Raw genomic sequence first — 15,318 nt, forward strand, 5'->3', positions numbered from 1 at the left:
TGGCCGTAGGCTACGGACCCCAGGAGCCCCCCACCACCCCAAAACTTCATCGCTTGGACCAAAAACGTGAGAACCCCTGTGCCCTCGCCCACGTGTGGGCCCCCCGTGGGGGAGGGCAGGGACAGGTGGCTGCCTGACGCAGGGTCCTGGCCCGGCCACGTGACCTTCCACGGTTAGGTAGACTCCATCTGCCTTGGGTGAGGTGGGGGTGTTACAAGTGTCCGTGGTCAGGGCCGTGGTGACGATGACATCAGCACCTGGAAAAGCACTTAAAGACCCAAGTGCCCCCTCCACTCGCTACCGCAAGATGGTCCACTGACAAAGAGACAGAGGGTGTCCCCACAATATACCCCCTTAACCCGGTCCCAGTGGGCGTCCATTCCCTGAAGCCCCGAGCAGCTGGCAGATCGGGGACAGGAGAAGATCCGTCCCTCGGGATGCTGACCCTGAGGCCGGGCCTGGGTGCAGCCAGTGGGCCGGCCCAAGTCTAAAGCCCTCGGAGTGAGGCCGAGAAAGGACAGGCCCGGGCCTGACCGGTCCAGGAAAGTCTGAAGCCATCACGGGCGGATGATGCAATGGTGGTGCCTTCCAGCCAATCGGTCTTTTCAAAAACATCCGGGGGGCTCACTCCACACCGGAGCCCCTACAGGACGCTGAGACCCAAGTCCCTTCCTGGGCACCGGTCTGCCTGGGGCCCTGCGCAAAGTCAGGGCAAATGCCTACAGCTGGGCAGGCCCCTGGCACAAGATGGTGGGAGCACAGAACACCATCAAAATCAAGAAGGAGAAAGACGGGGGGGGGGGGGGCAGGAGGGCAGGAAAAACCCTGGGTGGTGGCAGCCGTGCCCAAGTGCCACAGCAGACACGCCTCTGTGCCCCCCCCCCCAGGGCGTTCCTGCTCCCCAGGGTCCCAGGAAGGCCTTCAGCTCTACTGAGAATGTGTGACCCTCTCCCTGGGCCCAGGCCCTCTGGGACCCGGCGTGCACATCCCTTCTTCAGGCTCAGGCACCACCACGGGTCCCCGAGCGCCCCTGGAGAGCCCCTGGTCAGCCCCTCGTCCCGGCTCCCTGCCTCTCCCCACCCACCCGGGGATCTGGGCACTGTTGCGGGATTTCTCAGCCCAGGGAAGGGGGAGGTCTCATGGGCCGGAAGACCCATGGGTCCCCCAAGTAGGGACACTCTGGGGCAGGACACCCAGTCTGCAGGACGTGGCTCATGTGGAGCATTCAGGTGGCATCATCTGCCACTACTGTCACCTAGGGGTCTACACCGTCCCCAGGGTGGGACTCATTTTCAGGAACCCTGAGAGTGGGGCAGCATCTGGCCCACTTCTCTCCCTCCCGCTGGGGGCTCTAAACAGTGTGGACCCTCGGCAAGGGGCCAGTCTAAAGGGAACCAGTCTCCTGACCTGCTCCGTGTAGAAAGGCCTTGGGGGGTCCCCTTCCCCAGCAGCCTCTCCCACCTTCTACAGAGGAAAAGGCCTTCAGGCCCTCTGAACCTCGCCGGGGAGGGAGTGGGGGTGGGGAAGGGCTCCCAGTACCAAACAGAGGAAGGCAATTCAAGCAAGCCTTGAATTCAAACACCAAAATCACCGCCGCCCACTGGCTAACAGGTACATGCCCAGTAGAACCTTCCTTTCCACCATTTCTGAAATCCACACCGTTTTATGGTGTTCGAACCTACCGCCTCCTCCAGCCAGACCTCATTTCCGCGTGAGCGCCTTGATGTCACAAGAAAAGCTTCTCTAAGTCCATGTGTGTATTTTCTCGCACAGAAATACGCACGAGCGATTAACGAAAGACCGACAAGCTCGGACGTCTATTCCGTTGGGGTAACACTCTGGGGGCGAGGGGCAGTAGCGCTTTGAGAAGGCAAAGGAACGATGAACAGTCCCCGAAGCCGCTGTGCCCATTTGCCAGGGTCAGGAGCTGCCACGTCGCGGGTGGTTTGGACAGAAGACACCGCTCGAGTTGGCCAACACTTTTTCAATGCCGGTATTTACCTCCCAGGCGAGGTTCTCCATTCTCAGCAAATTCTAGAACCTACCGAGAACAACTTTAGATGCTGACTTAAAAAAATGCACGAGGCGCGTGGTTGAACGGCTCCGGTCAGAACCGGAGTGGGTATAAAGGGGCCCCGGGGCGTGATTCTTTCAGCTTTGCTGCATATTCGAATTTTTCACACGAAAATGGTGCAGGAAACATGGGGGGGGGGGGGGGGACACATAGTTTTTAAAAACAATGTTTTTAGGGAGCTGAGAGGCCAAAAAAAAAAATTCTTTAAAGAAACTTGCCCCCCCCCAAAAAAAAAGAGGTTAGAGTGGGAGAGAGCCAAAGCATGAGAGACTCTTAAAAACTGAGAACAAACTGAGGGTTGATGGGGGGTGGGAGGGAGGGGAGGGGAGGGGATGGGTATTGAAGAGGGCACCTTTTGGGATGAGCACTGGGTGTTGCATGGAAACCAATTTGACAATAAATTTCACATATTGAAAAGAAATAAAAGACACTTGCCCAGCCAGGCTCAGCCACTGCAGGTGTGTGCCATGATTATCCACCTAATGGATGCCACCCGGTGAGTCTCCTCAGTCACCAGCCCAGGACTGGCCCACCATCCTGCCGGCCGGAACCCTGAGCGTTGCCCGAAATGTGCTCTGAGGACCCCTGAGGGTGCAGACCCTCCGGGAGCGCCGGGCTCCTGCACCTCTGGCCTCAGCCAGAATGTCCGGGGGGACCCCCAGGAGCACCCCCCACCCCCAAGGTCCAGCATTTGAGATCTGCAGCTTTGACATTAGGAGCTCATGGCCTCATTCAACGCACACCCCTCACCGAGCCACCGTGAGAGTCCTTGGCAAACCCCACAAGGACAATGTTCCAGCACGGTCCGGGTCGGTCACTGGGCACAGGCCCCGCCCCCTCCCCGCACTGCCATCTGGCAACCCTGCTCTCCACTGCAGCTGGCCACAAACTCCTTGCAGCCCCACAGGCTTTTAGGGGTTTAATCTCCCAGAAAGGGACACGTGCCTCAGCTGGCCCATCCCTGGGCACACCCAGGGCCCGGACTGAGCGCCCTGGCAGGCTCTCGGATCCGCCCCAGCACTGGGCTCACCTTCCCCGGCCCCCTTAAGACTGGAAACCCCTTGACGGGTGGGAAGGCCCGTGCCACGTGCATTCCCAACCCCCAAAGACCGGCCTCGATATTTCCACTTGGGGCCAAAGACGTGAGCCTTCACTGGCCACTTGAAAACATTTCTGGAGTCTGCTTCCAAGGAAAATAAAAGGGCCCCTCACACCAAGAAGTCTGATCAGAAGATTGTAGCTCTTTTTCAGGCCGCAGCTACAGGAAGAGTAATTGTCCAACCGGATGAATCTTCCCGCTGGGTAATCCGTCCCCTGGCCTGGCCGAGGGTGGCGCGGCGGCGGTGGTGGGGAGGGGCGGGGGGGGGGGGGGGCCTGAGGGCTAGGCTCTCTCTCCCGGGCAGTTTGCTAATCGAGGCTGCCCCACGCCCTGGCTGTGTGGCCCGGGGCTAGCGACTTCGCTCCTCTGAGCTCCAGGCTCCGATCCATACAGTGAGAATAATCAACCCCATCTCTCTCTCTCTCTCTCTCTCTCTCTCTCTCTCTCTCAAGTTTCCCGAGACCTGAATGAGATAATCTGTAGCAAGAGTGCAAAGCAGTGTCTGCCAGAAGGAAAGCACCGAGCACGTGGGAATACTGGCTGTCGCTGTATACTGGCTGGCACCGTCTGCATGTCCCCACTCTGGGAGCAAGAACGTGGCCATTTCTGCCGAGTTCCCGCTGCAGCACAGGCAGAGAGATGACCAGACCTCCTCCAGGCTGGGCTGGGGACCCTCTCTGTGCCCTACAGCACCCAAAGGTCACTTCTATCACAGCCCCTGTCCCGCTGTGCATTAACCCTTCCCCCGCTAGCCTGGAAGCCCCCGGGGGCGGGGGAGGGGGACAGCCGCAGTGGCCAGCTCCCCGCCTGGTGCTCAGCAGCCGTTTGAGCTCACTCAGTGCAACGTGCAGAGAAAATCTGATACGCGCTAGGTCACCTCGGACCATCAGAGAGCGGCAGGCCCCTCACTGGGTGGGAGGGCCAGGTGCAGGGGCCAGGCCACAAGGGGCAGGCGGCCGGGGGCCTCCAGGCTGCAAGCCCTACTACGCCCAATCAGTCCCCGGTCTCTCAACCAGCACCCAGGCGAAGGGCTGGGGACTCCAAAGATTTTTTTTAAACTGGCTCCTGTTGGGGGCGCTTTCCTGCCCACCTCTTTGCGAACTCCCCTCCGTCAAAGCAGAGAATTAGTAAGTTTGCAGAGATCACTTTGAGGACGGAAGGTCACACACGCTCCCCCCCTGGGGCTGAGGACAATTGGAGGCTCCCGGGAAGGCCGCCGCTGTTCATTTCCTGGAGCGTTTCCAGCCACGCCCCTCCCTCCCGCTGCCTTCCCAGGGCGGGGTTCTCAGCTCCGCCTGCCTCCGGCTTTACGCAGCAGGAGGGGGGATTTCCTGAGAACGAGAGTTCAGGGGTCAGAGGGTAGACCGCAAACCCCAGCCTCACCCCCAGGATTCCTTTGGAGCCGGAGGCCGATCTCGGCCTCCTTAGCAGCTCAAGTCCCAAACTGGGCCCCCATTTGGGGAACCCCCATCACTCACCAGAGACAACAAGGACACCAGAACACTCTCAATTAGGGCTCTGACATATTTGAGAATAAAGCCAGTAAGATAACGAATTACTTCTCCATAAAAATCAGGTTTTACTAGTGTTTTCCAGTCTATCGGGTGGCTCCCGGCGTGTTTTTCTTAGTTTCTCGGCTTTTTCTTCCACCTGTGTCCCCATCACTGATGTGAGTAAAATATGACACTATCTCAGAGCTGCTTTATCTTCCCCAGGTGGCCTTCTTCACATCTGACCTTTGACCCTGGATGCCCAGGGCTCCCTCTAGCTAGCCTGCCCCCCCCCCCCCAGAGGCCTGGACCAAGTCACCGGCACAAGGTGACCCCTGGACCTCAGCTGGGGGCCCTGAAGGAAAGCCCCTAGGACACTCTCCTGAATATGAATCGGGCTTTTTCTCCAGCAAATTACACTCGCAGACAGAGGCCCGGAGGACACCCCTCTTTCCCAACGGACAGCTGATTTGTTCAAAGCAGCCAAGCGCTGCCCACTGGGACCTGCCTTTAGAGGCAAAATCACCTTATTCATCAAGCATTCCTGTTGATATCGAACAGTTACAGCGCCTTCCGTAGGGGCCCAATGTGCCTTTCCATCCAATTTCTCCTTCTTGGAAAACCAGAAATTTCCCAGTGTGGGAACGGCACCTGCTTCCTTTAACGGACTGCTTCCCAGCAGCCTTACATCCAGCTGCTCTCAACACAGCCTAATTCCTGTGCAGACAAGGGTCTCCGTCGGCCTCCTTAAGGCTATTGGCACTTCCAGGGCAAAACTCCACTGGCTCCCCCTTCTTGGCCACTAGGGCAGTCACCTTCACTTTCCGTCCTTAGTCACCCCAGACCCCCGCAGTGGGCACTAATCTCCAGGCGAGTGCAGCCTTGTTATCAGGCACGAGTGGCGAGAAAGTTCGGGTCTCCAAACGCAGCGGCTTCCCGGGGAGGGGGGGGGGCTGTTCTGGATGGTCGGAGCCCCCCAGCACCACCAGCTCCCCGCTAATTATCATTTCATGCAGGACCCCTGGATCAAGGCTGAATCCGGGCCGAGCATACACTCCTGCCCGGGTCAGTAAAGTCGAGGGCCAAGTCCCAGGTGGAGATCAAAGCGCCATCCCCCAGCGGAGGGATTCCGAAATTACCTCTCTGCTTCTCCAAACTTAATTTAATTAGAGGACTGACCTCATTAATTCGAACTTGAGTTTCAAACAAAAAAGAGGTCACCAATTTACTGCCTCCAATTTCCACGTGGAAACCACTTCATTTCTGGAAGGCCTCTGAGGACTCCCAGGACCGTGCCCACAGCTGCCGGCCCCCCAGGCCCCCTCGCGAACCGCGACCTAAGCGGCCCAAGTGCCTTCCAACCGCCCAGGGTCGCTTTAAAAGCTCCTCCACGAACTCCATGGCCAAGAGCACCGGCCTCACCCCATTTGGACGCCCCCAGCCCCATGGAAACACTAAACCTGGCCTGCGTGCACGCCCCTCGCATCCCGCGCAGAGCGGTGGAACCCAGGCGGCGAGGTCCACCGCGGGGCCGCACCCTCCGAAACCGAGGTCCACCCCGGCCCCCGCGCCCTCCTTTCCCAGGCGGCGAGGTCCACCGAGGGGCCGCACCCTCCGAACGCGGGCGGCAAGGGCCACCCCGACCCCCGAACCCTCCGAACCCGGGCGAAGTCCCCCACGGGGGTCGCACCTGCTCGCGCAATCCAGCGGCCCCGGCCCAGGTGGCGCGTGAGCGGTCGGTGTCTCCTGGCGCGCGCCCCGCGCCCCGGCAGCCCTGCGGAGGCGCCTGGGCCGCGGGCTGCGCGGGCGGAGCTGCCCGGCCGCCGGGAGGAGGGATGCCCGGGCGAAAGTTGCCAGGGAAACTTGAGCAACTCGAGCGCGCCAGTGCCAGCCTCCTGCATAATTCACGGGCGGCGGCGGCGGGCCGCTGGGGCCCCTCACCTACACCAGCCCGGTGCCCCCCCACCGTATCCCGGCCGGGGCGCGCGGCGGGCAGAGGCTGGACACAAAGCATGGGCACTGCGCGACCCCGGGACCGGGGTGGGGGGCCCGACGCGCGACTCCTGGGGCCTGCGCGGGGTGCGCCGGCCCCGGCCTCGCGGAGCCCGCTGCTCCAGCCGCGCGTATCTGGATGGGGGCTCTGTGCGCTGGCTCGCGGCTGGGTGACCGCAGGAGGGTCTCTGGGGACCCTGCCGCCGCGGCTTGGGTCCCCGCCCCCCGCGCGCCCCCTGGCGGCCCCGAGCCCGCTCCTCGGCCGAGCCTACGGACTCCAGTCCCCGGGCCGGCGGGTGGCGACCGAGGGCAACCAGACCCCGGGCAGGCGGTGGAGGTAGGTCTGTGCTGCCCCGGCGGGAGGGGGTGCGTGCGCCGGGGGCACAAAGGAGTCGCTCCTACTCTCGGCGCCCACTCCTCTTCCACGGCTTTTGAAACCTGCCCCTACTCCAAAGGAAGCCGGGGGTGGCGGCGGGGGGAAGGTGTCTTCACCGAGAAGCGACCCCACCAGGACGCGAGGAGCCCCCCCTTCCCAACCCCCCACCCCCACCCCGTGCCCAGCTCCGAAGGGTTCAGTGCTGCGCTTAACCGGCAGCTGGTGCTCCCGTAATCCAGACGCACCCGAGATGCAGCCGGGGAGCAGGGTCGGGCGCCCGGGGGCCACCTCCTGTCCTTCCCGGCCGCCCCCGCCCCGTGCCGCCGCCGCCGCCGCCTTACCTGGTCCCGGGAGTCGGGCCGGCGAGAGCCCCCGGGGAGGGCGGGCGTCCGCGCGCACCTGGCTCCGCCGCGGGGACCCGAGCGGCGCCGCGCCCAGCCCGGCCGGAGTCTCCGGAGCCGCCGCCGCCGCCGCCGCCGCGCAGGTGTCGGGGGTGGGGTGGGGTGGGGTGGGGGGCGCCGGGCCCCGCCCCGCGCTGCCGCCCGGGCGGGGGGCTCCTGGCGGGGGCGCTCGGCGGTCCCTCCCCTCGGCCCCGCGCGGGCGGCAGGCGCCGGCGAGGGTGGGGGAGGGGTCCTCTCGCCGCCCGAGGGCGCGCGCGGCCCCGGACCCGCGAGCGCGGCCCGCCCGCGACCTCTCCCGCACCTGCCGCGGCCGCTCCGGCCCCGGCGGCGGCGGCGGCGGCGGCTCGGGCGCGGCGCGCGGGGTCTGTTGTGGCAACCCCGGGAGACGGCGGGCGCCCAGGGCCGCCTCCGCCCGCCGCCCCGCCCCGCCCCGGGTGGCGCGGCTCGCCGCCCCCCTTCCGCGAGAAAGCCCTCGGACCGCGAAGTCCTCGGCGCGATTATCCCGAACGCAGCCGGCTCCCGCCCCTGAGTGTTTTGTTAATAGGATTCGGAAACACAGAGGCCGAAGGCACGGCTCGGCGTCTTCAGGGCAAATGAAAACTTTGTGCCCGGGCGAGACGCCGCCGGCTGCCTCACGGGCCACCTTCCACCTGGGCGCCTGCCTTCCGGGGGCCAGCCGCCCTCCCGGCCGAGGAGCGACTCGGGGCGAGGGCGGGGGCGGGGGGGGGGGGGGGGGATACACACACGCCGCTCAGATGAAGCCCGGGGGTCAAGCACCACCCCCCCACCCCGGGGACCCCCGGGGATCCTGTCATTAACCGGGACTCGGGGACTGCCAGGTTTGACGAAACCCAAAGGGGGTTGTCACCAGCCCGGGCCCCGGCTCCTGGCTGTGACACTCCCGACCTGATGCCTGAGCTATTGGCTAATAACTTCTGGAGCCCCCCCCCCCCCCCCAAAATCCACTGGTAATTACACGAGCTATGGAGGCTTCTGTGTCCTGAGTTCTCCAGTGTTCTGGAAGGGAGAGCCATTCCTGCCTGAGATGTGCAGTGTGAGTGGGGGAGGTGCTGGGGGGGGGGGGGGCGGCAAGCACCAGCTTCCAGGCTGTGACAGAGACCTGGCTTTCAGGAGCCAGCCTTCCATTCTGCGAAACCCCACCGCTGTCTCCCCAGGAGGAACAGTAAAGACTCCATAAGTACATTTACATCTTTATGTATCTATGTTATGATCCGTATACTTTTTAAAGCCAGTCTTCTAGAACACGCCTCAGAGAGTTGCATGGGCCAGTGACTTCAACACACCAAAGGCAAAGTTAAATATTTGCTCTAGATACTTTTTTTTTCCCCTGCTTGCATAATTGTCCCACATTTCAAAGAAGTCTTTAAAAGCACTTAGGGTAGAAAAAAAAAAAAAAGTTGTATTTGGGGCCTAAATATTTCAGGACACACGTGAAGTAAATACTGTAGCTCTTCCGGGGCTCCTGGCAGATGTCTTTCTCTCCGCTGCCTCCTTAAGCATGAGCCTTAAAATGTTTGTTGAGTGAATAAAGGAGGCCATCCATCAAATAACAGTAATCCTTAAACAGGAAGAATGAGGCCCTGACAGGATCCGACAGGCATCATTTCTTTGACTTGTAAGCAGGGGTACAGGGGGGGCTTAGAGGGAGTGGAGGCGGGGGTTACCTTCCCATAACTTACATCAGACCCCTTGACCCCAAACAAAGCGTGTCATCTGAACAAAGTAGTGGGTCTGCCCGCAATTCCAACTCAAAGTCCCCAACATGTCACCTCCTCCACCCAGATTCCCAACCCCCCCAGATGCTCCTCCCCAGATTTCTAGGACCACCCTGGGGCCAGCAGAGAAACAGCTGGCCATCGCTCAGCTGTGAACACATCTCCGTTGTCCCCACAGAGGGGTCCCAGCGCCAAAACCATTCTGCCACCTTCAAGAGACACCTCCCCAGGGATCCAGGCCTCTGCCAGCCTGTCCACCCAAGGGGACACCCCTAGCCACCCCTCCAGTGGGATCCGTTTGTTGCCTGGCAACATCCTTCAAGTCTCGAAGAGCCTCTCATGAGAGACTCGGGACCCGCGGCCACCGCCTTTTCGAACCCCTTCCCGCTCACCGGGAGGGATTTTCAAGGCGCACCTTCAGCCCTGACAGCCCGTCCCCGCCGTGTGCTGGGCCTTTGCACCGCACTGAGCCTTTCAGCCGTCTTGTGTATGGGGGGCGGGGGGCCAGGACAGCACGAGTCACAGGGCGCCTTGCTTTAGTTTCAGTGTGGGAAGAGGGGAATCATCCTTTTACTTCTCGACCTGGGAGCTCCCCGTTTTTGTTTCTGTAAGCTGCCTTTCCCTGGGTCCCCCCCCCCCACCCCGACATGTCTGATATTGCTGGAATGGGCTTGCGGAAAGATACGCCGTTTTCCATCTGACAGCTCTTTTTTCCTGTAAAACCTGAAGCCCTCAGCCATCAGCCACGGTATTTATGGCTTGTCCACTGAGCACAGAGCACCCGGGACCTCCCAGAAAGAGGAGCTATTTTACAGAGCGCTAGAAACTGGGACACCGTACCGCTACAACATGCAGAACATAACCAACTTCTCTGTCCTGGGGAAAACATTATAAGTATTGTGGGGCTTAGATGAACCCCAATGGTCGGAGGCCTGTCTGCCTCCAGGGCCGCTCCTGGGTTTGGGACCTAGGGACCGGCACCCCCCAGCGCAGGGTTCTCAGGCTGTCCAGGCATCGCCACCCTCCAGCTTCCAGGTGGGAAAGCTGAGGCAGAAGGAGGCATGGGACTTGCCCAAGGACATGGGGTCAGAGCCAGGTGAAGGCAGGTGAAGGCGGGTTCTCCAGCCGACAAGCTTGCCTCACTCCCCCATCCCTGCCAGATCCCCACGCTTCTGCAATGGTTTTCAACACGTTTCCCGCTCCAGCGAGAGATCTACTTCCCTCAGGCGACCCCGCGCATCAAATATTGGACAGCTCAGTCATTTCTCCATAATTTTGCGACAGCTTCTAGCTCAGTCACAAACCTGATCCTGTAAATACTCCCAGATCTTACAGACCCCTCCACTCCTCTGCTCTCCATTAGTTCCCACGGATTTGTTTCCCACCAATTGGTCTCAAAGGCTTCCTGAGACTTACTTCTCTGATCATAAGAGACGGGGATGCTAACACGGGGAAGGCGAGTTTGCTCGTGCTGGAATCTGAGGCCGCAGAGGGGCTGGTCAGGAGCTTTTCCTGGGCAGGAGGAGAGGGGCTAGGGCTGTGCCCTCAAGGCCGGCCAGACTTCTCCTGGGTCCCCTGCTGGTGCCACGGCAGCAGGAGGGGTGCAGGCGCAGATCCAGGGGCAGCTCTGAGTCCCCGTGGGTACAGCCTGGGAGGCTGGGAGGGGCGGGCTCGGGGCCACCAGCCGGCCGGCAGTCCCGCTCAGGGAACCTGTGTGGCTTCTGAGATGTGCCTCTGGGGCCTCCCTCGCTCACAGCGGAGACCTTAACAAAACACTCTTATTTGGGAGCTTCCTCCTCCGGGGCCCCTCTCCCTCCTCCCTCGCTCCTGCATCCTGGGTCACCTCTCCAAGACAGCAGGCTGCACCCAAGTCCTTGTTTCGGGGAAAGCTTCACAGGGGAACCCAAAATAAAGTGCAATCTGATGTGTCGTCGATGAAGAAGGAGTCCCGGCCGAATCAGGCCACGGAGATGAACAGACCTGAGGCCAGCCGGAAGTCATGCTCAGGAGGGACAGGGCACCCCGACGTGGGCCACACCCGCAACCTGACGCGATTATCGATTATCGGGAAACCAGACCCATCAGAAGAGCCCGTTATAACCGGACTCTTGGGGTTTGCTTGGCAAGCAAACAAATAAGCAAACCTTCACGATCTCCAGGAGACGATACCGCAGAGCTTTGAAAAACCACATGCATCCCAAGAACGCTCGAATGCTTCCATGTTAGTGAATCTGTCAGGAGATACGCCTGGCCGAAAACACTTCCTAGTTAAAAAAAAAAAAAAAAAAGTAGTTTGGAAACATTTTAAGATTGTTCAGTATCCAACCAAAGCCAGCATCGTGTCCCATGTGAAATGCTAAATAAATCCCTCTCATTCAATCCAGACACACGACATGGGAGCCTGCTAACATTACCAGTACTGAGTGTTTCCCTGGAAATACCAGCCAACGCAATCGAACAAGAAAACTCAGTAAGAAAGGCTAAGCATTTTTATTTTATTTATTTATTTTATTTACTTGGAGAGGGAGAGAGAGGCAGGGAGGGGCAGAGACAGAGGGAGAGAAAGAGAGAATCCCAAGCAGACTCCGTGCTGTCGGCATAGAGCCCGACTTGGGGCTCAAACTCACGAACCGTGAGATCACGACCTGAGCCTCAGCTAAGAGCCAGACGCTTCACCGACTGAGCCACCCAGGCACCCCAAGGTTAAGTGTTTTTACGAAGAAGGCAAACTTATCATTTGGGGAGGCGCTATGATTTTCTGACTGGCTAAACTTAGGTACTCCCCTATCCTATCTCTTTCCCGGTTTCCATTCCTGTAACATGGAAAGAGGAACCGCCAGAGTGGCTGTAAAAGGTTAAGTTCGTGAACCTACAATCTACTCGGGAGCACGGCTCGCTGTCTCCAGCGTCACTGCGTCTGCTGTTCTTAAACGGAGACCGTCAACACCGTAAAGCTACGATTCTCCCGCTCGACAGCATTAAACTCAGTGCAGCCCCGTGGTGGCCTGCGGTCTAGCTGAAGAAATAACCATGCAAAAAAAAAAAAAAAAAAAGCAAAGCTGTGTGTGTCCAGAACATGGAAAAGGCAATCCAATTAAAAAGAATTAAAAAGGCGATCCAATAAAAGAATGGGCAGATCTCACCCAAGAGGCCATCAGAACGGACTGGAAGCGTATGAAAACATGCCCAATGTTGTCAGTCGGCAGAGAGGGAGTAAACCCACGATGAGACTGCTTCCCACCGGCTAAGCCGAAAAAGGCAGGCGGTATCCGACACGGGAGAGGACGCGGGTTCTCGCACGCCGGGCGCCGCTGGTGGGAGACGTGTGGGGACAGCCGCCCGGGGAATGGTCCCGCGGTATCTGCCAGGACCCAACCCCCCTCCTCGGGGGGGCACGCGCGCCCAGCAGCAATGACAGTGTCCCTGCCCCAAAGGGGAGCGCCAGCACGCTCACTGCACTCGACGGAGATGGGCGTGAGTAAATGGCGCCGTGTTTGTGCAAGGAAAGCCCATCTGTGGCAAACGGGATGTACCATTGCCGCGTGTGCGAAAGCACGAGCCGATCTCATGATTAGCGCATTAAGTGAAAGAGGCACAGACTGTATAATTCCGCTTGTATAAGGTTGGAAAACGGGCAGAAACGGTCTGTGGTGTGGGAGGCGGGCACCTGCAGGGAGACCAGGAGGACTTCTGGATGCCCGGAGTGCTCTGTCCCTGGGGCTGGTTGCTGCTTGTCTGGTAGGTGCGCTCTGGGAAAAGTTCTGGAGCCCTGCAGGTGTGATTTACGCCTTTTCCCTCGCTCTGCTGGTCTGTGATCAAAGTCGACTGCCGAAGAGCAAGAAACACCTCCAAAAGGAGAGGAAGCAGAGGAGGCCCCAAATTAAATATCCCGAAAAGCTCCGGTCATTACCAGCAGCACGCCGATGGTGCCATCGGCCGATGCAGAAATGAAACCGACCTAGCAACGGCGTCCTGTCCGGTCTTGACTCGGATATTTTTCTCCTTCACTCATATTTCCGCTGCCCCCGCACCCCGTTGACTGCCTGCTCCCGCCGAAGCTAAGGTACGGTCTGTGTGCTTGCAGAGGGCCTGGGGTCCCCCTCCGCCTTGACCTGTTGCTCCCGTACAGAGCCTGGCACGCCACAGACGATCGTCCTCAGAGTCTCCAGGCAGAGGCGGCTGGGAGGCCTTTCTGAACGTTTCGGGTGTTCTAACGGGAGAGTTGAGATCAGACCACGCAGGAGTCAGGGCCTCTCACCGGACAACAGCCCAAGGAACAAAACCGACCAAAATGAAGGGTGAACGGCCAGAGAAGATATTTAACGCTTTGCATTAAAAAGTTAATGGATTGGGGCGCCTGGTGGCTCATCGGTTAAGCGTCTGACTCTTGATTTTGGCTCGGGCCATGAACTCAGGGTGGTGGGATTGAGCCCCTCACAGGGCTCTGCACCGACCTTGGAGACTGCTTGAGATTCTCCCTCTCTCTCTCTCTCTCTCTCTCTCTGTCTCTCTCTCTCTCTCTCTGTCTCTCCCCCACCAAGGGCTTGCTCACTCTCTCTCTTTCAAACAAATAAATAAGTAAATGCATATCCTAAATATATAAAGGATACTTACAAAACAAATATCTATTTAGAAAGTAACAGAAATCATCATGGGGCGCCTGGGTGGCTCAGTAGGTTGGGCATCTGAGTTCAGCTCAGGTCATGATCTCGCGGTTTCTGGGTTCGAGCCCTGCGTCGGGCTCTGTGCTGACAGCTCAGGGCCTGGAGCCCACTTCGGATTCTGTGTCTCCCTCTCTCTCTCTGCCCCCACTCACGCCCTGTCTCTCTCTCTCAAAAATAAATAAATATATATATTTTAAAAAGTAATAGAAATCATCAAAAAGCCTAATTAAAGGATGGATACATGACAGAAATGTAAATGTTACTTGAAAATGTTAAAAGTCATTGAATCTTTTCAACAAATGCTGTAGTAATTGGATGTTCACACGGGAAGCAAGGAACCCTCACACTTTATAAAAAAAAACAAAAAACAAAACACATCACCATGGACCATCAGTCAGTGTAACCGGTCAAAACTACACAACTCTTAGAGGAAAAGGTGAGAGAAAACCGTTTTGGTTTGGGGTCAGGCACAGAGGTCTTAGTGACGACAGCAAAAGCGCGAGCCATGGAAGGAAAGAAAATGGGTAAACTGGATGTCACCAAAGTTCAAAGCTTTCGCTCTTTGAAAGACACACTGTAAAGAGAATGAAAAGTCACGTCGAGGACCGGGAGAACATCCTTGCAAGTCGCGGATCTGACAAAGGACTTGCATCCAGAAGATTCCGATCACCAGTTCTCAGAACTCAGCGGTGATGGAACCGGCAGTCCGGCGCAAACGCAGATTCGGGCAGCCCCTCCCCCAAAGAAGCGTTCCAGCGCTCTCGGAACGGTGCTCCTCGTCGCTAATCATCAGAGAAGGGACAGGACTCGGGGGAACACAGTGCCGGCCAAGGAGGGGATGGACGGAGGGCAGGATTCACGCACCTGCTGGGGATGGACCCTCAGCCGTCCACGCGAGCACACGGATGCCTCGGAAAGCAGCTGTGCGTAACGTACGCTTTTACGTAGAGACGCGTCTGACCCAGGCGCTTCTCCAAAGAAATCACGCGCTTGTTCTCACACCACAACCTGCACGACTATCTGTGGCTCCAGGACCCGGCTCCCGAGACCCTCGCATCCCCCAGCCCATCCCATGCTCGGCCGGTGCACGACTCCTGTCCTCCGTCTGTCCCCTCCAGCTCTGCACCTGCTCTCTTGTTCACGGTCCACGGGGCTGGTCCCACCTGCAGTAACTCTTCGGCTCCCAGCCTCCCCTGACCCGGGTCATACCCCTCCTGAAGCCCTCAGGACTCCCCGCCTTCTCACCCCACCCTCAGCTCTGTCCTCACCCTTCAGGGAAACTTCCAGTCCTGCTTCTGCCTCTGTCTCTGTTCCTGTCTCGCTTGGCAGGTCGGGCCTCCAATCCTCACGGAGCCCCCCGCCCCGCTCTCCTTCCATGGGGCTGGAAATCCTGAGGGTCTGTCTTGACCAGCTTGGGGTCCCATTCCCAAGGTGCCCCCCCCCCACCAATCTGCAGAGTGCCCAGTGGATGTTGGAGCCCGGGGTG

At 59.3% G+C, this 15,318-nt stretch overlaps 1 protein-coding gene across 8 annotated transcripts in view; it reads right to left on the reverse strand.

The window, feature by feature from the left end:
- The window catches only part of SHANK2 (SH3 and multiple ankyrin repeat domains 2), a 516,273-nt gene extending 508,773 nt beyond the window's left edge, over nt 1-7,500 (reverse strand). For 4 of the 8 annotated variants that reach the window (XM_047877836.1, XM_047877835.1, XM_047877834.1 and 1 more), the window contains exon 1: nt 6,354-6,478. The gene's annotated coding sequence lies outside the window, so the exon portion shown is untranslated. Of the gene's footprint in view, nt 1-6,353; nt 6,480-7,372 lie in introns of those variants that run through there. The other 4 variants (XR_007156245.1, XM_047877837.1, XM_047877838.1 and 1 more) reach the window with 2 other exon arrangements.
- Between the last annotated feature and the right edge of the window lie 7,818 nt (nt 7,501-15,318).

Source organism: Prionailurus viverrinus, chromosome D1, assembly GCF_022837055.1.
Source record: "Prionailurus viverrinus isolate Anna chromosome D1, UM_Priviv_1.0, whole genome shotgun sequence".
Taxonomy (NCBI): Eukaryota; Metazoa; Chordata; class Mammalia; order Carnivora; family Felidae; genus Prionailurus; species Prionailurus viverrinus.